Source organism: Sturnira hondurensis, unplaced genomic scaffold, assembly GCF_014824575.4.
Source record: "Sturnira hondurensis isolate 20B ecotype Veracruz unplaced genomic scaffold, ASM1482457v3 Scaffold0019006, whole genome shotgun sequence".
Taxonomy (NCBI): Eukaryota; Metazoa; Chordata; class Mammalia; order Chiroptera; family Phyllostomidae; genus Sturnira; species Sturnira hondurensis.
The window spans coordinates 5288067-5313587 of NW_028091637.1; the positions used below are offsets into that span (position 1 = coordinate 5288067).

Sequence of the window (25521 nt, forward strand, 5' to 3'; positions counted from 1 at the left end):
TATTGCTTGACAATGAGCTATGGAGAGACACTCTCAAATGCTCAGCTAGCACATCTAATGAGCTGGAAGGACATCTCCAGACCATTTGTCTGGAGAAACTCTGCCTCTGGGATGTCCATGAGAAGTATAAAGGAAGGGAAATTTATCTCCCCAGATCCTTCCCCTATCCTGTTTCTCACTGGTCCAAATTCAACTCATGGAAAGTTAACTCCTCCACACTTTTGGAACAGTTAGAATGCCAGATTTCATTGTCCACAGTGTGGTGTTTCATTTGAATCCAGAAGAAACAGAGGATTCAGAAACTCCAGGGAGATTGGTAACATTCTCAGAGCACGTGGTTGGTCAGCTCCTGGTGGTAACAGCACAGTCCAAGAGGTGGGTAGCCAGTGGAGTTTGCATCAGACACATGGTCTTTGGTCAGGTGCTTTATAAGTTAGCCTTATGGATAGTTGCCTTTAGAAAGGCTACAGATGGGAGTGAACTGAACCTGAAATTCAGATTTTCAGAGAAGTGGTCCTTTCTCATATAACAACTAATAACAGCAGGCTACCAAGATGAACATTTGAGAGGCACATGCTTGGAAAAATCAGTGGAATCATCTGGCTAGAGTGATCTTGGACCCGTTTCCTTTTTTGTTGTGTGCCTGGCACTGTTGGTTGCCTACCCACCATTCCTTCTGAGCATATCTCTGTCACTTATGAAACCCCCTTGATTCAGCAAGTCTCATGCCTCTTCCACATACTTCAGGGAAGGCTGCCACAACCCCAGTGCTGGAGACTGGATCGTGAATTGCCCCAGTCATCCAGGGGATCTCTTGCTGGGGACTGGTCTAAAGATGAGCGTGTAACCCAGTTGTGCTCAGTGAGAAGTATGCTGATGGCTTCTGAGAGAGTTCCCTTGTTCCTTAGGAAGAACTTTTGGGATAAATGTTCTCCAGCCTGGGTGTGGATGCTTGGATCGGCTGTTCCCATCCTGAGACTATGAGGGAAGCCAGACTGAGGGCAAAGAAGAGGCAGCAGAGATGGCCACTGGGAAAGAATGACACAACTTTGATTTCAGATGAGATTTGGTCCATTATGTTCATGAAACCAGAGCCCGCCTTACCTCTGGACTTCACATAACATAAGATGACAATTTTTTTCTTATTAGGAAAGTTTCAGACAGGTCTTGGTTACTTGAAACCAAAACTCTTCTGGAGAAAAATTAAATATCCAACAAATGATAAATCATCTTCAGAGGCAATTGAATGTTCTTTATCCAGAAGGTTGTGGTGGAGTAAATACAGGTGAGTCTTTATTTCTTACTTGTTAAGAAGGATAGAGGGGCTGCTATATGGATGCAGTAGAAGCAGAATCAAAATAACAGGACACATTTTTTAAATCCCCAGGCTCTACTCTTTGTTACTGCCAATTTTTCTTTTCCTACTACTGACAGAGACAATGGAAAACACCTTAGAGGTCTGTTGTGAAGGTGCAATGAAGTGTGTCTATAAACCCCCTAAACAGTGCAATCAACAAATGTCTCCTTTTCCCTACAGCTTGCTTGTTGACTTTCCTTCATTCAGCAAAAAATGTACTTTTTCCTACCATGGAAGAGGTTTTAACTTTCTCTAACTGACCACATAGGAGGATAATATAGAAAAAATGTTCACCTTGCCTAGTTGTGACCATCCCCAATAAGCCGTAGAGCACTTTCCAATCATGCAATTCTATAATTTTGTGATCATTTAAATTTAGCTGTAATAAAGACATGTATTCAACTGTCTGAGATCTTTTCATATTTATAGAGAGAACTTTTGCCACAGATGAAGATTAATATCCAGAGTGTGAATATGAGATATGTCTGCTCATATAATCTGGCTCATTTCTAAAAGCAGAGAGCTTTTTGTGAATGCTAATGTCCTCGAGTTAACAATTAGTTATCTTCTTCCATCAAAATTTAAAGACTTGCACCAGGCTATGTGGACATGGCATAAATAATTTACATGAAATACACTTGGAACTTACCAGCCTGAGCCATTTAGATGTTTGGGGTGCCCTTGGCTCAGTCAGTGTGGCCAGACTTATTCCATAAACAGATATGACTTCATGGTAAGGATCCATGAACTGATGCTTCAGCCTCCATTGCATCCAGCTCTTCTGTTTTATTAAAGTTCCTGAGACTCCCCTTTATAATGGTCTCATATTCCCTGTTTCAGTGGGAGAGCCCCATTGGGTGAGTTTATTCACATGTCCCACCATTGGGCTTGGCTCTGTCTAGCCAAAATGCCTCACCATCCTGGTCTACACAGATGGAGAACATGACATGACTTTGAAAAGGGTGGACATGGATGATAACAAGTCACCATAATGTGCATTTGAAAATAGCTTTTATTACAAAAGTAGTATGTTTCCACTGTTGGCCTCTTAAAAAAAAGAATAAAAATGCATCTGCCTGGAGACAATCATTTTAAGCTTTTGGTTTTGTGACCGTTAAGACCTAGTCTTCTTTTTCTATCATCACTTTCTCTCAATTTCTCTCTCTATCTCTCCCTCTCTCCTATATACAAAAATACATACACAAAGAGGGTTCTTTTGTAAAAAATGAGGAAATTGGATCAGAATAATTATGGTGTCTTATATTTTCCCTCCTTTTTATATATTCATTTATTTCCATATGCTTACTTGAAAAGATTGTGTGTGCTCTGTCATCAGAATGCACCATAACTTATTTAATCTATTTATTATTTTTCTATTGATTAAGATTCATATTATCTTCCTTTTCTCCATTATAAGCAATATTGACATGAAGCTACTGGTACCTGTATTGCACGTTGTCCTCCAATCATCTCTTTGGCAAGCCTAGGAGAATCAATTGAAAAACTATTAGGAAAAATAAAAGCACAGAGCAAGGTGGTCAGTTACAAAATGAATATATCAAAATCAATAGCTTTCCTAACATACCAGCAGGTATTGTTTGGAAATTTTAATGAAAAAGGAGAGCCCATTCACAACAGCAACAAAAGCATAAACTACCTAGGAATAAATAACAAAAGATGTCTAAGATCTATGTGAACAGAATTACTATATTCTAGAGAGAAAATATATGGAAAAAGACATGTTTGTTCATATATTGAAAAAATCAGTATTGTAAGGATATAAATTCTGATTAATTTATTCTGCTCACCTAATCCCCATGGAGTTCCAACTGTATTTTTATGGAGAAGGGTACAAGGCAGGACTGAATCCAGTGTTCCCACAATGCACTTGTAGCAACTGGATCACAAGAGTGAGCTCAGCACACACACACCTGCCTCCTATTCCCACTCCAAACTCCTACATGTGACACAAAACACATGATTTAAAACAAGTCTATAGCAATGCTGGAAAACCAGAAGAGATCCTTTAGGTAGACATATGTTATAAAAAATCCATGAAATAGTTCAGATTGGATGAAAATGGGAAACCTGCAGCCTACGACGTGGGCTGAGTGTTTTCTCTTAACAAAATAGGAACAGTTGCAGGACAGGTTCAAGGTCAAGAGAGGCAGAGAGAGGAAGAGGCCATGACATAACCCTCAGTATGAGTGAAAGTGGTGCCACACTAGGAGAAGCCAGGAGGCTCAGTAAGATTCCCTCCCCCAAACTGTGCCAAGGGGTACACAGCAGAAATATCTGTTCCCACTCCTGGCAGGAACAATCAGTGGCCATCACTTGGGTGTGAGAGAAAGGGCAGTGATCCAGGTAGTGGCAGATATCACATGGAGGGGACAGTCCAAGGTTAATAAGACAAGCTACGGGCCAGCCTTACCGGGTAGCACATTCTCCTCTCTCCACAAGGAAGGATGACAAGCCCAGGAGTCGCAGGCAGGCCAATAGAGAATCTCAGTGCAAATGCACAACTACCAAGAATGAGTAAACAGTTGGGAAAAAGTAACATTATGAAAGAAAGCCACCAGAATCAATAGTTAGAAGAATGAATACAATCAGAATTAATGGAGCAAACAGAAAGATACAGCAAATATGCTTCAGAATCTTCTCGTGAGTCAATTAAACTGTACCTTATTCTTTTTAATGTGTGTGTAGTATTTCAAAGTGTGCTGCATCTTATCTTACTGTTATTTGCGAAAGGACTTTTAAGTACTTCCAGTTTTTCATTATTATATGCAATGTGAAAAGACCTATAAACAAGCCCCTTTAAATATGTCTGAGTGTAATAAATATCTTCAGGGAAATGTGATAATTAGTGCAACCAGCAAAATAGATTTCTTAAAGAAGAGCCATGTCATCCATTCTAAGATAGATATTTTGGGATGACATTCCTTACATTTTAACTATACATTACGTTCTAGCCCCATGCAGCAGTGACCCAATGAAGTAACTTTAGGAAGCATTTGCAAATACAATTTCTCTTGGCAGAACTAATGCTATTTTAAGTTAGGCCTTCTTAATTTATTTTGATAAAGGCCATCTGAGTTTGATAAAGGCGAGTGTCTTGCTGTATGTGCCTCAAGACCTTTAAAGCCGTGAGCATTGCTGCCACATTTCACAGAGTAATTCAACATGGATCAGAATGTGGGGCCTTCATTACTTAGCAACCTGTGGCAGAATTGAATCAGACCTATTTTCTGAGGAAAAGCCTGATTGGTGCTGACTGTGGGCTACTGGGAAAAGGGAAACACTGTAAGTTACACAGTTCGTCCTGAGCAGCTGATTCGCTTCCTTTCTTACGGGCATTGTGAATTGTGTAGCTGGCCTGGTTTCCCTTTTTCCACTGGCGGCCAGCCATGGTTGGGTCACAAGTTCACATGGCGGCCGATGTGCACCTTAAACCCCATTCCTATTCTTTGCTTATATCTCTGATGTGTTTTCCTTTTGAAATCTTTCACTTCAACTTTCATTTTTTACTATTTCTTGTATTTTACGTCTCCTTATAAACCCTTTTATATTCTTTTTGAAACAAAGTGTGATAGAGATGAGTGAATAATAGGAATACTGGCTGAATAAAAAATACTACACAAACATATAACATACAAACCACAAGTTATACTTCCTCAATATCAACACTTTTAAAATGCTTATCTACAAACCTGTTCCAATTCATGTTGTCACCAATAATAACATCTTTGAAACTTCTCCTTTAAGAATTTCCTTCTAAGCTTTTGGCGCAGTGTGTAAACATTTTCCGTGGTTGTAAGGCTGTGGGTCATTCGGTTTTTGGAAAAATCCCAAAGTATTTGATGGTGAAGCCTGCTAACCCTAGATGGCTCATTAAGCTGGGCAGTCAAGCTTTGTTTTTGTTTTCTTTCAAATATAAGGTACACTATAAAGTGATAAGAGTATTTTAATGTAGTTTATAAATTGGCATTGAAAGTGTATCGCATTACACACATTACAAGGAAATTGCTCCCATTGAACTCGGGGGTAATAGAGAAAACTGCTCGGGACCCTGGGCATTTCCGCATCATTCTCTAACTTACCTCAATGCCACAGGGGAGATGGGAGTTCTGCCCTACATGCTGGGGCCATGGGGCTTCACGTCTATCTTTCAACTGCTGTATGCAGTGTTGTGCAGTTACTTATGGGTGGAAAATCTAAAATCATTTGACCCCTAATGGAAAGCCATTTTCGAAGTTCCACTCTTGTTGGAACATAACAGCTGCTCATGCACAGCAAGTCTCTTTTGCTCTGTGTTACGTTCAATAGCGCTGCTGTAGTATCCATACATGATAGAATGTTGTGGCTGAAAGAGGCCCTAGAGGTTATCCAGCCTGTTGGACTACAAGTAGGGACAAGTATTGTGTACAGGGAGTTGTACCATTGGGAGGTCTGCTTTGTATTGAATTGTACGCTTGTGTTGAAGCTGCTTCAAGAACCGTGAAACAAACGCTTTGTAGAATCCATGATTGTCTAACCACTATTCTGTACACCTGAAACTAATACAAAATACTTAATGTAAACTGTAATTGAAAAATATAAGAAAGAGCCCTGGCTGGTGTAGCTCAGTGGATTGAGTGTGGGCTTGCGAACCACATGATTGCGGTTCGATTCCCAGTCAGGGCACATGCCTGGGTTGCAGGCCAGTTCCCAGGAGGGGACTCATGAGAGGCAGCCATACATTGATACTTCTCTCCTTCTCTCCTTCCCTTCCCCTCTAAATATAAATAAATAAAATCTTTTAAAAAACATAAAAAAGAGAAAAATATAAGAAAGATTTATAGAAAAGAAATGTGAAACAAATCAAAATAAACAGTAGTGGAAAAAATGGAGGGGGATGGATCCCCATTTCATCCTAGACGAACTTGGGCATCAGGCAGAGGATGAGAGGTCAGGGACCGACAGGACTAAGAACTGTGGCAAAATTATGACTGATGTGTGCAATTCAGCTGAAGATGATTTCCAGGTTCAGTGTGAAGAATAAGACCTAGTTCATTAAATGTGGAGGATTCAAATGTGACACCAGTTCTTGTGAAGAATGGGGTAAAACATCAAAGCAGGGAATGGCCAGCTATGGAGTGGGGCCCACCGGTATATGACCTCTGCCCCTCAGAGGGAGTGCTGAGTTGCGTGTAGAGCTTCTCCTGACCAGGCTGGACTGGCATTGCCAAGAGAAGTGCCTAGTGTCTGTGTGGATTAGACTGAGTAGGGCTGAGATGTTCTTCGGCACCAACACCACTGTCTCGGCCCTGAGCTATAGGTTATACCAGGGAGAAGTGGTCCAGTGGGCAATATAACACACAATTTTAGAGAAAAAGAAACTGAAACCAAATAAATGAATGATGAAAATGAACCAAATTGTTGACGTAGAGCTGGACCATTAGCCAGTCTCCCTCCACTCCCATTTCTTCTCAGGGCTCCCTGGCCAAGTGGGAAAATTCTCTTTGGAAGCTGTTGTGATGTTAAAACCATTCTGCCCTCAGGCTCGATGTTGACGAGCACTCCTAGACTCTCTTTCTTTTATATATATATATTTTATTGATTATACCATTACAGTTGTTCTATTCCCCCCCTTCATTCCCCTCCACCGGCACACTCCCTCCCCCACCATTCCCCCCCCCTTAGTTTATAACCACGTGTCTCAAGTTCTTTAGATTCTATATTTCCCCCACTATTCTCGCCCTCCCCTCTATCCATTTTCTGCCTACCATCTTTCTTAAGATTTCCTTCTTACCTGCCAAAACACTTAGGATCCTCCGCTGTTTCTAACTTCTGTAAAGGAATAATGCCTGTCACAATGCTGGTTCCCCAAGCATCATATTTCAGAGCAATTATCTCATCTACCCTTTGCCCTCTTGCTTCACAAACGTCAACTGAAATGGGGGGGTAATTGGATAGGAATGACTACTGATAAACCCTCGAGTACCCTTCGCCAGTGTTTAGGTTTTGAGTTAATTGGTCGTCTCTACTTATTAGCAAATGACTTCTGAAAAATGTCTCCAGGACTTTTTCTTTATTCCTCAAACACGGATGTACATAGGGAGACAACAACTGGAGAAAAGAAGAACCATATTACCCCTACTGTTCCTTTTTGGGATCTTCAATTTTGAGTTTGGTAAATTCTTTCATGGCTTTTAGTTGTGTGTAAGAGCATCAACTTTTGAAATAACAGCTAAAAGGCTTTGGGTGGGTCACTTAACTTCTTGAATGCTTTTTTCTTCTTCTATAAGGCAGGAATAAAAGTAATGCCTATATCATAGAATCATGTTTGAACTTTATATGAGATCAATGAAAAATGCTCAAATCAGTACCTGGAATTTAGTAGATACCCAGTAAGTTTTAGCTATGGCGCCTTGAACAAGGGAACTGGCTGCCCGTTTTAAAAATGTGCTTGGAATATGAAAGCTGGGGACAAAGAAAGAGAGAATCCATGTAAATATTCCATCAGAGCAACTGGAATATAGAAAATCATATTGAATGCATTGGAAGATGTGGCATTTAGCTACAAAAGATTCACCAGGCTCCATTTGAGTCAGGTGGGAAGCTCATGTTTTGCTTTCCTGTTATAATTTGCATGAAACTGACACAAATTGGGGTATATCAGCCTGAATGACTCTTAGTGATCATGTCTGTCCTGTGCCCTCCTCTTTTTTGTTTTTTAATATGCACCTAAGGACATTTATTCATTGAATTGAGTGGCAGGGAGGGAGAGGGAGAGGGAGAGGGAGACATAGACGTGAGAGAGAAAAATTGACTGTTTTCCTTCCATATGCACCCTGACTGGTGATAGAACCCACAACCTAGGTATGTGCCCTGACTAGGGATCAAACCTGCAACATTACTGGTGTGCGGAACAACGCTTCAACCAACTGAGCCACCTGGCTGGGGCAACTCTCCTCCTCTTTGTGAATTTTCTCCCCTTGAAAACTACTCATGTGCTCTAAAATTGGTTGAATTTTTAAATGCCTCCATCTTTCTGGCCACCGGGATTGCATACAAGGGTAGATGCTTGAACAAAACCAGGTTAGCCATAGTTCCTTCCAGAGCCGTGGTTCTCAGCAGGTGGAGGTTTTGCCATACCATAGGTGACACTGAACAATATCTGGAGACATTTGTGATGGCCGTGATTGGGGAACGCCATTGGCAGCTCGTGCTCGGAGGTCAATGATGCTAATCATTCCACAATGCTCAGCACAGACCCTCATAACAAGCAAATATCCCACTCAAAATTTCAGTAATGTTGCTTTTGAGAAAGCCTCCTTTTAGGAATTCTTCACCAGCAGCTGCCAAATGCGGGGTTTATATCCCAAGACTGTAACAGTAGAGTTAGACTCCTGGGACCATGCCCTTTACTGTCTGGAGTAGTCAGTACTGAAAGGAGATAAAGAACCTTGACTTTGTTCAGACACATGATTTCAGTCCCTGTACAAGCCAGTCCCAACTCTTCCCTCTTAGTTTATGGGGTTAAATTCTTCTGTTTTGTTTAAACTTGTTCAGATGTTGCTTCTGTCACTTGTAACCTAATACTTCGGATACCAAGTACAACTCTGCATTCAATTAAGTGAGGATAACACAGTCCATTGGAGTCACTTCTGGCTCAGGAGGTTATTTCAGCACTGCGATCCATTAGGTCTCCCCCTGCGCTCTTCTGTCTCTTCAATCTTCAGTTTCCTTCATGAAAGTCAGTACAGCAGTACCAAATATTACAGATATTGAGACCTATTATCTCAAGTTCTGAGCATGGTATGTGGAAGATGATAGGTGCCCATTACACACAAATTCTCCTCCCTGGCATTAATTATATAGTAAGGAATTATTCAGTTTAAAGAAAATACTTTGAAGCATCAGAGGGCTATGCTTTGGTATAGCACTAATAACCTAACCAAGTTTACTATAATATGGGAGGCCATAAGTACTTGAAATTTTCATAAATAATTCTTTTATGATGAGTTCAAATGTTTGATGAAGCTGGATTAGCTGGGTATGTTTATGTTAAGCACTGCAGCAACATGTTTTAAGATCTGAGGTTTCTAATTAAAAAAAATATTCTATGCATTCTGAATGTGGATAGTAAATTCTATCCAAACAGTCCATATCTGGGGGGTATTCTTTCCTGGAGATCTGTTCATTTTGAATAATGTTAAAATTATAGCTCAGGGACCTAACATGTGAATTTGTAGCAATCAGGTAGCTTGATATAGTACAGTAAGCGGAGTCTTCTTTTCTTTTTAAAGTTACTGAAGACTGGTATTTAAAATTTTTTTTTTTACTATATTGCAATCACTAAGTGATAATTAATTAGTCCTTTCTGGGTTTTACTGATTTTACTTAAACATGAATCCAGATTCATACTAAGTAAATAATTAAGTAAACGATTGAAGCCAATAATTCAAGTTTATCCTAATATTGTGAAAATGCATGGCTTCAATTGTAGTGCCACTACATAATGAAGTTAAGTAAGTATACAGGCAGTGAAAACCATTCCTTGCTACGGGTCCCCTTATTGTAGCTGTATTTGTGTTTTGGTCTGAGTAAGCAGGTTTTCTATTTGGATAGGGGTGTCATCTTGACTTCCGTCAGAGTCAGATCCAGCAGTTGTGTCCCAGAAAATCCTATGATGAGGTAACTTGTTAGAAGGCAGTAATTTCTGGAATCTTTTTCAGGATCTTTTTCAAGCATCTTTTTTTCAGCATGTGAGTTACCATGTTATTGTACTGAGCTTACCTAATTCTGGGTAAAAAAAGAAAACAGGTTTTTAAATTTCTCTCCCAGAGCCTTAATTGTGTGCAAATTCCCATTAGACCTTGAAAAATAGTGAAATTAATGTATAAGCCTGAGCTTTTCCTCATTGACTAATTTGGAACCTGAAAAATCACTGGTTTAGCAGGAGAAAAAAAAGAAAGAAAAAGAAACCAGTCGAAAACTGTGGTTCTCATGCTAGCACAGTTATTAATAAATCAGGTGGTCTGTGACGCTACTTCCTGCCTCCGAGAAACTTTAGTTCCATTAGGACATTGAACAGATGACATCACTGGGTCAGTCCTAACAATGAGAGAGTCTGTTTCTCTTTCTATGAGGTTGCTTCCTAGGGCTATAAATCCATCGTTAAAGTTTCTGTTTGTAATCATTTCTCCAGAAGAATCTTTTGTAGGTATTTTGCTGTCTCCAGATTATCCTCATTTATTTCACTGTATTGTGGAAAATTACACAGAAAAATGGCATGACCCAAATTCCATAAAGATCTGGATATAGAATGGGAAATTTTGTCTCTTACAAATAGCATATCCTGAACTAATCCATTTTCATTTACAATGCTGTCCTTAATCTCTTTAGAAATATTGCAGTTTCTGAAATATTTCAGAAATTATACTCTTTCTATACTTCTCAAAATGTAGACTGTCTGTCTCAGAATAACCCAGAGAAGTTTTAAAAATGCACATACCCCCAGGTAACCGAATCAGATGCTTGGGAATCTTTATTGTCCATGTTCTGTACTCAGAGGAAACCAGACAAAGAGTACAATCACTTGTGTGTATTGAAAATGTTGGGTACATTCTTATAAAATCATTATTATTATTTAAAGTGTCGATACATATAGGTACAGCCCCTTGGAATGTCTTGCAGGATGGAAGAGGAAAGATGATTCGCCAATTTGTCAACAGACATTTGTTGCCTGGCCTGTGTGGTAAAAACGTACAATAAAATAGTTCATAAAGCGACTGTAGCTACTACTTACGAACACTTATTTGTTAAGCATTGTCAACTGCTCGACATTCACGGCCTCCATTTGGTTGTGTTAGTCATACTAAGGAATAGGAATTAGTAAATTCTCCATTTTTACAGATGAGGAAACGGAGGCTAATGTGGGTTAGCCCAACTGATTTTCAAAATTCCTCACAGCTAGTGAAATAGGGCTAGGACTTGTTTCTATAGCAGAATTCAGACTCCAACCCAGGTTCTATTTTACTATATAATTAGCAAACTATTCTACTCATCCAAGGAGAGAAGACTAAGAAATGATCATTGTTTCTTTCTCGATGGACTCTTGGTGGGGGTTTCTATTGCTCGCCCGGCAGCAACGGGTTCCTCTTTCCGAGTCTCCTGCTGTGGTGGCAGTCAGCTCAGGGGTGCCCCCTGCTGCTCATCTGTCTGTTGCTCCTGCAGCTCCCGCACTGTCTGATGTAGCTTCCTGTATTCACATGACCTTCACATACATCGCGGCCACACCTGCTTTCTTTTACCTCACTCTGTCTTTCCTTATCAAAATTGTTTGGGGGCTGGTTATTTGTCCTTTAACTAATCTCACAAACCCTTTACTTCCTGAATACTATTACTACTGAGAGTGATAGAAATTGGTGGCGTTTTGAAAATGTGGGCAAAACAAGCATAATTTTATTTCTGGCCCAAAGTCAAGTCAGTGGTGCTGGAGAAAAAGTCTGGAAATCCCCTAATGTTCAGTGCAGTATGACTGAACATTAGAGAGAAGGATGCTCTGTTCGCTCTTAGAACAGCCTTCCATTTATAGGCAACAAGTTTGTACTCGAATCCACATCTTTCAAATTGGAGTCTGGATGGAGCTTCATTGGCATAGTAATATCTAGGCTAATTTGCCTGGATGAAAGAGCTGTGATTTAATATTTAATGAGAAACTTGGAGCATTAATCATCATCTCTCGCTAAATAAATGAACTCGATTCAGGTGAGGCATTCACTTTGCGCTCATTACCCAGAGCTTTGTGTGACTGCAACACCCTGGTCCCTTTCCCTTGATAAAAACCTCATTTGCGTTTTGTTGATTTTACTTTAGAAAGTATATTTTTTACTTAGTGCTCCTCAGTCTGTTTACATTTACAGTAGATTGAATTCTTTGCCCTAATTTTTCGCCCTTTACCAGTAACTTTGCCATTTCTTTCCTTTGACTTTGGACTCAACTATGTGACTCAACTTGGCCATTGGAGAATTAGTGCATGCAACACAAGGAAAGGCCTTAAACGTGCCTGCAGTAACCTTTTTTGCACCCTTGCCATTTCCATGAAAACATTTTCTTGTAAGCCTATAATCCAAGGAAAATGAGAGGCAGGTGAAGGAAACCCACAGATCTGCAGCGTGAGGCACAGGCAGCCCAGCCAACCCACAGATTTATTAGAATAAACAAGTATTTTAAGACACCGGGGTCATTTGTTACTCAGCTATTGCTGACTGATACAATACTTTTCTAATCAATTTTCATGGTGTAGTCAGGAGAGCACCAGATAAAGAAACTAGAGTTTTGACTTTTAACGTTGTTCTGCCACTGCCATGGTGGTTTTGTGCAAGTTACTGGGCTTTTTGAATTTTAGTGTATCCTCATCAGCAAAACAGTTTCACTGAGGTAGGGGCGGAAAACATTGCTTTGTTAAGTTTGGAATACCTCTGATGTGGGAATATCGCCAATGTGGTATTGGTATAAAATTTTTAAAATCATGAATTAGCATACATAAATCAAAAGGACCCACCCTTTTGGTAATAAGAAATTTGTATTTCCTTTCAGCGGGAAAACAGATTTTACTGACACAAAAAGAATTTACTGACACAAAACAGAGGTGTATGAAAGATTGCACCGATGTATACCTACCATTTTATCTCTTGTACTTTGGCAAGTCAGAATCACTGGATGATGTGACGAAGAGAATCACCAGAGACATGGGTGATATTTCTCTGTGTGCCTTGTTCCTTTGTTTATTTATGATGTTAAATTTTGGAAGAATCTAAATAAAAATGATTATCATTCCCCCATCACGGAGAGAAGAGCCCTCATCATGGCCATCTGTTTCCTCAGTTCATCCAGTTCCGCACATCACTTTCAAAATCTGAATGCTAGTGCTCTCATTTCAAACTCATGAACAAACTAGGTCTGTGGCTCATTAACTTAAAACTTCAGAGGTGGAGCAACCTTTGGGCATAGTTAAACTGAGGGCCTGAATCTGTTTCTCTGCAATTCTCTTTGCTTTTCCCTCCTGAGTGTTGGGTTCCTCCTGGTCACAAGATGCCCACCACCAAGAACTCAGAATATGTACGTCCATGTTTACATCAGGGGTGGGAAGAGTATAGTCTCCCAAGACCATCTAAACAAAAGTCTTTATCCTCCCTCTTCACCTTTCCTAATTCAGTTTCAGTGACAAGAAATATGGGCTTTTCTTAATTGCCTTAGATCAATTGGGATACATTCTGAAGCGTAGGGTGGGCCAATCCTACCAAAAATCACATTGTTGCTACACAACGGGGCAGCATGGAAAGAATGTCGGGGAGGTATCCACCTGTCTTCTGCAAAGCAAAATATGTATGTTTCATTTATTTCAATGTGTGAAACAGCGAAACATATGTGTTGTAAACATCCGCTGAAAGGATTAAGTGAGGTAAACCTTCAGACAAGAACATTCTGGAATTTAAGGGCTGTGAGAGTCCAAATTTGCTGGATTTCCTAGGACTTTAGAAGGTTGAAACTTGTCACTGATATGACACATGGGACTTGAAAATGCAGGAAGTCATGAAAGTCATTGCTAACTTGTTCAACAAAGTGCAGAATTAGAGGCTGTCCTCATTTTCCTCGGGCAAATTGTTCTGAGGGCAAATAAATCATAGAATTTTGAGGGGATGAATAACAGTTTGTTGGAAAGGCAGTCATAATTTTCAAAGAGATTTATTTATTTAACAAACACTTATAAGTATTTATTATTTGCCAGACATACTTCTAAGCACTTTATAAATATTAACTCACTGATTTATGGTTTTGTGGCTGCTTCATGGTGGGTCTAATTATTAAACCTCTAAATTTAAGAGGACCTAAGCTAAAAAATGCTATGCCCACAGAGAAATCTCAAATTACACATTATTGTGTTTTTCCTAAGTGGGCAAATTTTTAGCAATGTTTGATCCCCCCTGACTCTGTGGAAATCCACTCCCTGTCATAACACCACTGAGATGTACAAAAAAAGTAAATAACAATGACATGACCATTGAACTAGAGCAGAGATGTGCCCAGAGAATAAACTTCAAGTTTCTTGAGAATAGTTTTATTTGCTAAATACTGATGTCCTCTATAAATATATGCTATTCAACTTATACCTTAATATAGTATATTCTTTAAAAATATATTAAATTAGGTTGAACTGATCTTGTACGTTTTCATTCTAATTGTAATATTCTGGATGTGAAACACTGGTCAAATTAAAATGCTTATTTGATTACCCACTATTAACATTAAAATACATAAAGCATTATTTATTTATGTATTTATTTCATAATATACTAACTGTCTACAAGACTAACACTGAACGCAAAACTAGTTCATTAACAACTTAACTTACGTCTGTTTTCTTTCTCTTAGAGATAACCACTGTTTTGGTTTTGTGTTTATCATTTCCATTCTTTGGGAAAAGTATGGTTCTGACACACATATATTTCCTTATACATTTAAACATTGCTTTTAAATTTAAAAGCAAAAAGAATTATACTATATGTGGCATTCTAGGACTAAAGACTATGGCTCTTGAACTAAAACTATTTAAACTTTGCTCATGTGGGTGAACTTGAATTACATAAAAGCTTGACTGAATGTGTTTGTGTGAAAGGTAACCCAAAAGGGAGACAGGCATGTATGGTCAACACAAATGTTTGCCTGAGTCACAGGGTCTCCTGGGCTGCTGATCCCCATTGGGTTCTATGGTAACTATTAGCATCAGCAGCAGCAGGCTTGAAGCTCATTGTTATGATTACCAACTCAATTCCAATCTCTGTGTTAAGATGACTTGCTTTCATTTTTATTTGATTCCTTCATCTTATCAGGAAAGAATTATACACTTATTACTGTCTTATAGATAGAAAAAACATGACCTGATGACCATAAGTAAGTTTCCCAAGGCCACGCAGGTAGCAAATTGAGGACCTAGAGTTCAAACCTAGGCAGTCTGAACAGGAGCTGGGTCTCAAGGGTAGAGAAACATGCAGCACACTACAGAACCCACTTTGAGGCACCCTGGGTCCTTCCCCACGAACAAGGAAAACTTGCTCTAGAAACTATCCAAGTAAAGGTCCACCTGTCAGCTGACTCAGAAGAGGCATCATAGCAGAGAAAGCCTTAGATTGAGAGTCCCAAATCACCAATCAGCCTGAAGATTTGACCCTCTGAAACACAATTCCTTTTTTCCTAAAGTAACTTTGGAGATCTCTGTCTTGCCCACTTTTGATGGGTAGTTATTGGAATAAATTTATGTAATGTCTGTGAAGGCTTGTCCTGAAAAATGATGTTCTCTACAGATGTTAGATGTAAAGGGGCTTGGGGCATAAATTACGTTAAGAGAACCGAGCTCTTTCTTTAAGATTAAAGAAGATATTTTGTGACTTCCTCATAGACCTTCTTTTCTATTCATTCTACTTTTCAATCACTTGCCTTATAATTTCTTGCCTTTCATCCTAGCAACCAATAGATAAGGTTTTGGTTTTGGTTTGTTTGTGTTTTGCAGGAGGTAGTGCTCTGAGAATATTAACAAAGGGAGGAATGCAGGCCTTCGTGAGATCATGATTCAGATCAGAAGGTCAGCGGGAAGAGTGTGTACAAATTCATGCCCCAGTCAGCATCGTCGGTGACTTTAGCAAAAAGGAGACACCTGAAATTCAGAGTGCATTCTTAGACCCTCAAACACCCAGGGAGGTTTCCAGCTGTCATCAAATCACATCATGTGGTGGCTGAAATTTCAAGTGCTTTTCCGGAACCTCCTACCTTGAAAACCCTGAGCGGCCTTCTCTGGGCGGCACATCAGTCTGATTTGTGTATGCTGTTCTCCTGGTACCCGGAGAGTGAAGGATGGAATATTCATGCTGGTGACCATTTATTTTCTCTTCACTAAGAGCCTAGGCTATCATCCTCCTGAAAAAAAAAATCATGAATTATTTTTCATGAATTTTTGAATTACCTGCTGCTAAATATGCCTGTGTTTTTGTGGGGGAAAAATGAAGAGTATAAAATAGTCTTCCAGTGTGAATCTTTGAGTGGTTCCTAGGTAAAGTTATAGGAGCCTTTCCTGTGACCCTCCTTGGTTATTTCCGACCCGCAGCTGAGGACGTGGCTGACTTTCTGTTCTAGAGCTCCACTGTGTTTGGAGATGTGTTTTTGTCTATCAGGTGAATGTCTGCCAACTCAAGGGCAGTGCAGATGTTTTATAGCTCGCTTTCGAACATCCTACAGTATACCATAACGTCACAAGCCTGGGACCATTTTGGCTGTCGTTGAAGGATAGCCATTTAGAGCTTATGGATTATCCTGAAGGTGGTTCTCATTTAAAATTACAAGACCAAGGTCACAAAAATCAACAGTCAATTTTAAGGAAGTGAATTTGTCACTCCAATTGAAAATGACTTCTTTTGTCTTCAGGGGCTGTTAATTCACGTTCTGCTGGATTAATCCCTCTTCTGCTGTCTGTGAGTTCATTGTGGCTGAAGGCCATTGCTCTTGAAATTTCACCTGCCACCTCAGACATGCATTCAAGGAAAGCATAGTTAGACCTGTGCTTTGTGTTGGCTGTGGAGGCCTCTTAACAGTTTGGGTTTCTGAGATAAGGATCCAGACACACGTGGCTTATTTGGAAGTTGATCCCAGACAACAAGGTTGAGGTGAAGTAGAGTGCAGGATGAGGGAAAAATAAACAAACCACAGCAACAATAATAAATAACAGGTATGCTGCTGACCTGGCTATCACTGTGGGGTCTGGGCTTTTAATCCTATAGCAGACTCTCTGAGCAACGTACTTCCAAGGAACAAGTTGCTGGGCCAAGCATCCACTGAGTCCTCTCCCCAACTGTTTAATGGTGGCCCCCAAGTGTGTAAACTTCCTGACCCTTCTGGCTTCCACTGCATATGGGCCGATGCAGTTTCTGAAATTTGGAGGAAGCTCTGCAACAAAAAAATAGAGAGAAGATGAAGAACATAGTTGATGTGGGTCTCAGTCATATGCATGGAACCTTCTAGGACAGCTGCTCAGAAGCAAGAGGTGGGCTGAGTAGATGTACTGGTGGCCCCCAAAGTATCTGCCATAGTCCCAAAGACTTATCAGATTGCCCAAACAGAAAAGGGCAGTGAGGGTAGAGGAGGAAATAAGTAGCAAAAGAAGAAGTAGATCCTCTCCGGGAAGGTAGAAGAAGGAGGACCAGTGGCAGAGTGGCCTCTGCTGGAGAAGCAAGGCTCAGTCCCGGTCATATGTAATACACATACCTACTCCCTACCGCGCATGCCTCTTCTCTCCTCTGTGCCTTTGCCAGGTTGTTCTCTTAGCGTGGGAGCTCCTCCTGCCAATCATTCTTTTATACACACCCTATTTGACTTTTAAAACAGTGACCTAGGTCCTTTCTTGATGTTTCTTCAAATGGCACACTATGCAACCAGAATGAATTTCTGCACTTTCATGTTCTCACCCACTGTAGTCATTCTATATTTTTATCCACTCTTTTAGTCATCCACTCAACAACTGTTTATTGAAGACTTATCACATATCAGGCACAATACATACACATTCTTGTGTCTTATACTAAACCTTCTGAACCAAGCCATCTATGACAGTAGTTCCCAAACTATGGTTCCTAGATGAGCAGCATTGGCGTTCATTGGAAATTTATTAAAAATGCCATTTCTGGGCCTTATCCCAGACCAGCCAATGAGAAACTCTGGAGGTAGAGCCCAGCATTCTGTGTTTTAACAAACCTTCCTTGTGATTTTGGGCTACACAGTACTTTAAGAATCACAATATCCCTAGTGCCTGAACATATAAGTAATCAAAATGTTTTTGGTGAATTGGATTAGATTTCATACATTGGTAGGGGAGTCCTGGTCAAAACACTACAACTCTTAAGAGTAATGAATTATTTTAAGTGTAAAATCTCAATGTCAAAAAATGTGACATTCCCTCATGGACAGTTGCCAATTTCGACTTTTCTCAGTTAATATGCTGCAGAAGCATATAAACAGAGCACAGCAGTGCTTGTCGGAACAAGATTAAACTGATCCTCCACCCCTGTCCCCACCCAGAGGCTCCTATCTAGTGTGAATGACAAGGTCTACATGGGTCAGTGCTGCCACTGAGCTCTTTGGGCCCTGCCAGTCATTAGGAGGGAATATCCATTTCATACAGGGACAAGAGTAGGCACTCTGGAGGGGGAGAAGCCCTCTGGGTGTTACTTAAATATCAAGCCTAAGTCATTCTCTGGTAGGGGGTCAAGCCCTCTGGATAACTGTATTAGAACAAGTGGGTGATGATGCCAAAGCTTGTCAAAGGGTCTAGTAAAGCCCAGGTCTTTACATAGGCTCCTTAAAACTAAGGGCTGGCCCTGTGGGGTTGCTTTTTTGTGCCTCCTCTTGTTCCTCTGGCTTCACTATCCCTTTGTGTCCAAGACTGAGAAAACACGTGTCCTCTCACACCCTCACAGTATTTCGTAGATGCCATAAGCATTTTGCAAAGTGTTTCGTGGATGCTTTAAAAAGGAGTCACTGGAGATATGTCAAGTAGCCTTTGTGGCTTGATGGGGCAAAGTCTGGGGAAGAAAGGTAGGTACAGCTAGGGAGATATTTTTGCTGCATGAGACTCTGTCTCAGGTTCTGCATTTGCAGCTACACTGGAGACATAATCATGCATTTTGGAAAATACACACTAGCACAGCAGGAGGAATGTCCTGTGGCTAAGCATGTCACTTTAGGTCACGATTCTTGGCATCTGCCCTCAGAATGGAATCACAGCAATCTGTAATCATTGGCAGAGAACATTTTCCATCCTCTGACTTCTAAGTGGGTTTTCCATCAAGTGGCAGAAGCAGTTTCCCAGTATACGCAGGTGGTTCAATCTCCCCTTTTCAAAGAAATGGCTGGTGGAGGCAGGGGAGCGAATAGATAAAATCATTAAGAGGTGAAACAAATTTTGCCTGCCATTTCTCATAAAAACACTTAAGCATCTTCTTTCAATATGAACCTCTGGACTTCCTTGCCCGGTCAATTTAATGGGTTTGTGTTCTATGTATTCAGATTTGTGATTTTCATGATAAGATAAATTAGTCTTTACTAGTAGATGTACCCAGAGCACTTCCATGTCAGTTTAAAAAGAATCAAGTCCTGCTAAGCCAGTGGTTTTCAGTCTTTGGTGTGCAAAAGAAAGATTAACTTCAGTGTGCACAGGAAATTTTAACATGTGAAAGCATATTAAAACAACAAGTGAACAGACTCTATTTCAGTCCAGTGGAATTGAATTTTGATAGGAGGAGATGGTGGTGGAACTGGATTAGAGAGAGGCATAAAGGCCTGGCAGCCTCAACTTTAATCCACATGATCCCCGTGCAATCTTTGTATCAGATCATGGGAAACACTCAATGAAGTGATCATCATTTCAATAGTGGTCTTCTGTGTGCAAGAGGAAGACTCTTCCTTAGCATATGCAAACACTGTGCCAGAAAGTAGAAGCATATAATGAGGTTGTCCAATTACACTTTTATCTGAAAATATTTAGTTATGGAGACAAAATGCAAAATGACCTGGTTACTGCTCTTGCTTTGACATTTACTTGTTGGGTATCCTTGGATAAGTCGCTTAATCATTTTGAGACTCAATTTCTGCATCTGGGGGTGCAGAAATTCAAATGGGGAAGAGGTAATTTGAGCAAAATTATTGTTGCATTTTTTTTGCTTGGGAGCTATTATTATTGAATAAATGTAGACTAGAGATGAGTGAGAGTGTTTACAGTCATACAGGTGCGTGTGTGGCTGATAATGAATCACCTCTTCAGGTTAACAGAAGGCAACTGACAGATTGAAGTGAGTTGCCAAGCTCCGCATACAGACTGAGTTTAGTTCTTGCAGTGGAATCTTAACAGAAATAAAGACTTTACTCATTCACTTATTTGACCCAGTGAAGCTTGGCAGGGATTAACTGGGGGGGTGTTGTTCACATTGGTTAAATATTAAACTCAGCCACATGCTGAGAGAAAATAAGAGAAAAAACATTCTTCCTGGACACCAAGGTTTATCATGTAAACCATTTCCTTTCCACCACTTTATAGATTTTTGCCTCTGTTTTTATGTAGCACCAGTCTGGCAAAACCTTACCCCAAGAGGAATCTTCCAGTGTTCTGTCCGAACCTGCCCCTGAACAACCAAGTGCTGCTGGAAGAAGCCACAGAACAAGGCAGACTGGTGTCACCGACAACTAACAATCATCCACATCAGGTGTACTCTCAACAGTACTTAGCATTTTTCTAACCAACTCAGTCCACATGTTTCAATAAGCTCAACCTAGTCGCAGATATTCACCTCTCCCATGCCTACCTACCATTCTCACCTACGGTCATGGAAATTTGAAGCCATTTTACAGGTTCACTTGCCTTCTGGATGTCACACCTGCAACCCTGCCTACATCTGTGCTCCTTCTGTCCTAATTCTCACCCGCTACCTTGCAGAAGGGAGGCCTGGTCTTATCTAAATCCAACCTCTCTACATGGGCTTTGCATGCCTTCCTCTTTCCCTTCTCAGGAACCAGATACCACTGATGATTCCTTCTCTTTTTTTGTGTTGTATATTCACTTCTCAGGCCTAGTCATCTTCTAGAATTCTTTGGCTGAATATATCAGAAAACTTTTTGACGTTTTTTCCATCTCTGATCTTCCTTACCCAACACAACTAATCTTCCTCCATGCACTGCAGATTTTTACATCCAGAGTCTCATATGTGTTAATGTCTCTTTTTGTCCATGACCACCATCCTAGTGAGAGCTACCAACAACTCTTGCTTAGGTTGCAGGAATCGTCTACTGTCCAGGATTCTCGTATTAACTCTGGGCTCTCTCTTTCAAAGATTTACTATTCTTCAAAGCCTTTCCACTCTCACCATTAGCCTAAAAATAAAGACAGAAACCTTTAGCATGACCTATGAAACCTTGCATGCTTTCTACCACATAACCTTTGTACAGTCAGACATTTGTCGCCATCTTGCCTGGATAATTTCTACCCATCCAATGGATGTCAGCTCACATTACTTTTACAGGAAGTGCTTCCTGCTCTTCTTTTGATCATAATCAGACACCTTTATTGTGCATTCTGACAGACCTGTATTCCATTGGTTTCCTTGCATTTTTCTTAGTTTATATATCCTTTAATAGGATTACTTAAATAATATCAGTCTTCCCTATTCAGCAGTAATCTCCATAAAAAAAGGGACTGTGTCTATTTATTTTTACCATTATTTCTCCAGTGCCAAGCACATATATTGAATGAATGTTTGTCTCTAAGCCCACTTGTACATTAGGGCACAACCCTATCTCATTTTTATTCTGGTCTCCTTGTCGCTGATAATTCTGTGGTTAAGAATACAGTGAACAGACATTATCTACTGACTCACTGTCATTTCTTTGTTGCATGAAAATTTGGGGGGATTTATTAAGAAAATTACTTGACACAATGAATAGCACTACTTAAAGAGGAAGAAAAGAAAGAATGGTAAAAATAGTCACTCTTTAAAAATTCAGAGTGTCCATCCCTGACATTTGGGAGGACAGTGCAGAGAAAAGAAGGCTTTATTGTCATTGGTAGAGACCCAAATGAGGTTTCACATCCCACAAGACAGGAAATGTTCAATAACCTGGGTTTTTCATTTCTCTTTGCTTTTGTTTGGAAGGAACCTAGCATTCTAACTAGAGTAGATTTTTGCAGGGTTTTTTTTTGACCCTGTGGCAAGGAATATAAAATTAGTTCATATTCACTGAGCACCTACTATTTTTAAGACACTGTGCTAGCTAAGTTCTTTTGATGAAAAATAGCCCCTGGTTATGCTTTAGAGAGCTATTTTGGCAAGCACAAAGGTCACCCCCCACCCCCACCACACACGTTTATGTAAGTGAGAGAACTGAAGCTCCAAGGGCTTAAATAGCTTCCCCAACATCAGCCAGTTAGTAAAGTAAAGCCTGGGCTTGTGCCCAGGTTTATGCTTTTCTTCCTCTAAGGATTTGGGACATTTTAAATGCTGAAAATTTATGAGGTTTCTTAGAAAGAGGGAAGAAAACCAATACATCATAAGGAGTTAATAAATACAAGCATTGACATACATACACATTCACATACACATTTACTCAGTGCTTTTGAGGTAGATCATTATTCTTTTTACATAGAGAACCTATGTAACTATGTGAACTATGCTTATAGTAAATAGTCGATTTGAAATATCACCTAGAGCCCACCCTCTCTGCTCATCACACCATTTGGTTCTTCCTTGCAGTCCGATAAAATGGAAAAGAGGATGAGTGCTCATTCCATTATAATTGGAGAACAATATGTTATTAAACTCCAATATCTGCCCACCTGTGTGTCACCGCCACGTTGCCAGGAGGCAGACAATGAGATAGTCGTGTAAAGAAAAGCTCACTGCCATGTCAAAGTTTGACCTTGGCAGCTGGTTCTATAGACTCCTTCGAAAAGTCTGCAGATAGTGAATTATCAAAGATGACACCTTGTTTCTTAAATCAAATAATTTGTTCTGGACCTATTATTTGCAAGCTGTGAAGTTTAGGAAATAGAAACAACACTGAAATGATAAGCATGAGAAGCTCTTTGTAAATTGTGCAGCCTGATTTAAATTTAAAATATTTATTTATTGTGATTGCTCACCAGGCTGCCACTTTGTCTGAGTTCCATTACTTAAAATGCTACTGATTGGTCTCTTAACAGGATCAGTCCTAAACTGTAAATCATTTGAGCTTAAAGGAGTTTTAAATGTTGTCATGGAAAATCAGGCTGGAAGGGATGATAGCAATTATAGAGTTCAGAGGCTTAATTTTATGAAAGCTAAAAATTAAAGCCCAGCAAAATGAAGTATATTTCCAGATTTTATTCTCTGATATAAATTGTCTTCAATTTCTAGCTGAGAGGCAATTCCATTGTTAGGCTTGTCAATGGCATTTTCTGTCACACAAACAGATGAAAATCAAATAGATCACACCAGACATGTCTGTATCCTTGGACTTCACCTTTGGAATTTGACATTTAGACACAGATACATCTAGGTCTAGCTTAATTGCCTTTACTTTCAGCTTCATATCATCTCTAGAAACTTGAGACTCATAGCGTACCACAAAGCTAAAATCTGGTTGAATGATTTGCTTTCTACAAAATGGTTGTTTCTAGTTTCCAGTAGACATAGGTTTATTTTCTTTATTTGAGATCATTTGGAAGCCAAGTGTTTGAATCTCTGTATTATGTGATACTATACCTTTGTATAAAAATAAACTATGAAAAATTACCTAAATATCAGAAGTAATGAAAATCACTTGGTTTAAAGGTAGTGCATTTCAGTAACTATGTGCCCGCACTTCTGGTCGAAGCTAAGATGGTGGAACCTCATTTTCAACCCTAATTACTTAATTTTGCCTCAGCTCATTTTGCTATAATTTATGAGAGACAAAGTGACATCAACTTTCCCTGAAACATTTAATTGTGTCAATGAAAGTGCCTCTTTCCCCATATTAATTAGGAAAACTCCTTAGGAAAATAAGAAATAGTTCTGTATAATTTAGCTCAAAATACTCAGGGAAAATGAAATGACTAGTGCAATACTTTGAGTACCAATGAGCATTTTCTGCAAAAAAATGCTTTGGTAATGTCTTTAAGTGATTGTCCCCCTAGTCATACACAGAATAAAACAATGCAGATGTAAGGGAGAAAAAGAAACTTCTTGCAAGTTTATAAATTATGTGTAAATACCTTTAGAAAACCCATCAAAGGGTCCTGGCTGGGTGGCTCAGTTGGCTGGAGCATCAATCCCTGCACCCAAAGGTTGTGGGTGCAAATCCTGGTCAGGGCACATACCTAGGTTGTGGGTTCGATTCCCATTTGGAGTACGTAAGGAAGGCAACCCATGGATGTTTCTCTCTCACATGGATGTCTCTCTCTCTTTCTCCCTTCTTCTTTCTCTAAAATAAATAAATATATCCTTGGGTGAGGAGAAAGAGAGAAAGAGAGAAAGAGAGAAAGAAAGAAAGAAAGAAAGAAAGAAAGAAAGAAAGAAAGAAAGAAAGAAAGAAAGAAAGAAAGAAAGAAAGAAAGAGAGAAAACCCTTCAGAAGGAGAAAAGTTCTTCCTTTCTGTCTGGCCACAGCCATCAGGTAGGCCAAAATGGGTAACTTACAAGCACATCCAGGAGCTCTGGAGGAAGAAGGAGTCCGATGTGATGCGCTTCCTTCTCCAGGTGCGCTGCTGGCAGTACCGCCAGCTCTCTGTGCTCCACAGGGCCCCTCGCCCCACCAGGCCCGATAAAACATTCAGACTAGGATGCAAGGCCAAGGAAGGGCAAGATTATATTATATGATTAATGTGCCCTGTGGTGGTGGCCACAAATGCCCTGTTCCTAAGGATGTGGCCTATGACAAGCTTCTCCGTTATGGTGTTAATTAACTAAAGCCTTCAGTCCGTTGCCCAGGAGTGAGCTCGATGCCTTGTGGGACTTAGAAAGTCCTAAATTCTTACTGGGTTGATGAAGACTGCATGTACACATTCTTTGAGGTTATCCTCATTGATCCATTCCATAAGGCAATCGGAAGGGATCTTGACATCCAATGAACCACCAAACCAGTCCACAAGCACAGGGAGATGCCAGGGCTGACATTTGAGGCCTGTAAGAGCCATGGCCTTGGAAAGGGCCACAAGTTCCACCCCACTGTTGGTGGTTATCATAGTACAGCTTATAGAAGGTACAATACTCTCCAGCTCCTCCACTATTGCTAATGTAAGTAATATTTGTAAAAGTCTTACCTAATAAACAATATAGGACAGTCAAAGAAAAGCCCACCAGAGAGATAAGAGTTGAGAGGTTAAATAATAGCTTTGAAAAGAACTGAGACATTTTTCAAAAAAGAAAGAGAAAAATTACTACTAGATATTTCGGCATCTTCAATGGGCAAGCAGTGTTCTATAAGTTTCTCAAAAGCACTCTTCCTAAGCTTCTGGAAGGACTTTTACATTATGCTTTTACATATAAAATCCAACAACAGCTGATTCATTTACCAGGAAATTTTAGATTTAAAAAAATTCTCTTCCTCCCCCCCTCCACCAACCCC

The 25521-nt window shown here is 40.0% G+C and overlaps 1 pseudogene; it reads left to right on the forward strand.

The window, feature by feature from the left end:
* The first annotated feature begins 6251 nt into the window (after positions 1–6251).
* On the forward strand, positions 6252–25194 carry LOC119004048 (60S ribosomal protein L15-like; annotated as a pseudogene).
* The last annotated feature ends 327 nt before the right edge of the window (positions 25195–25521 follow it).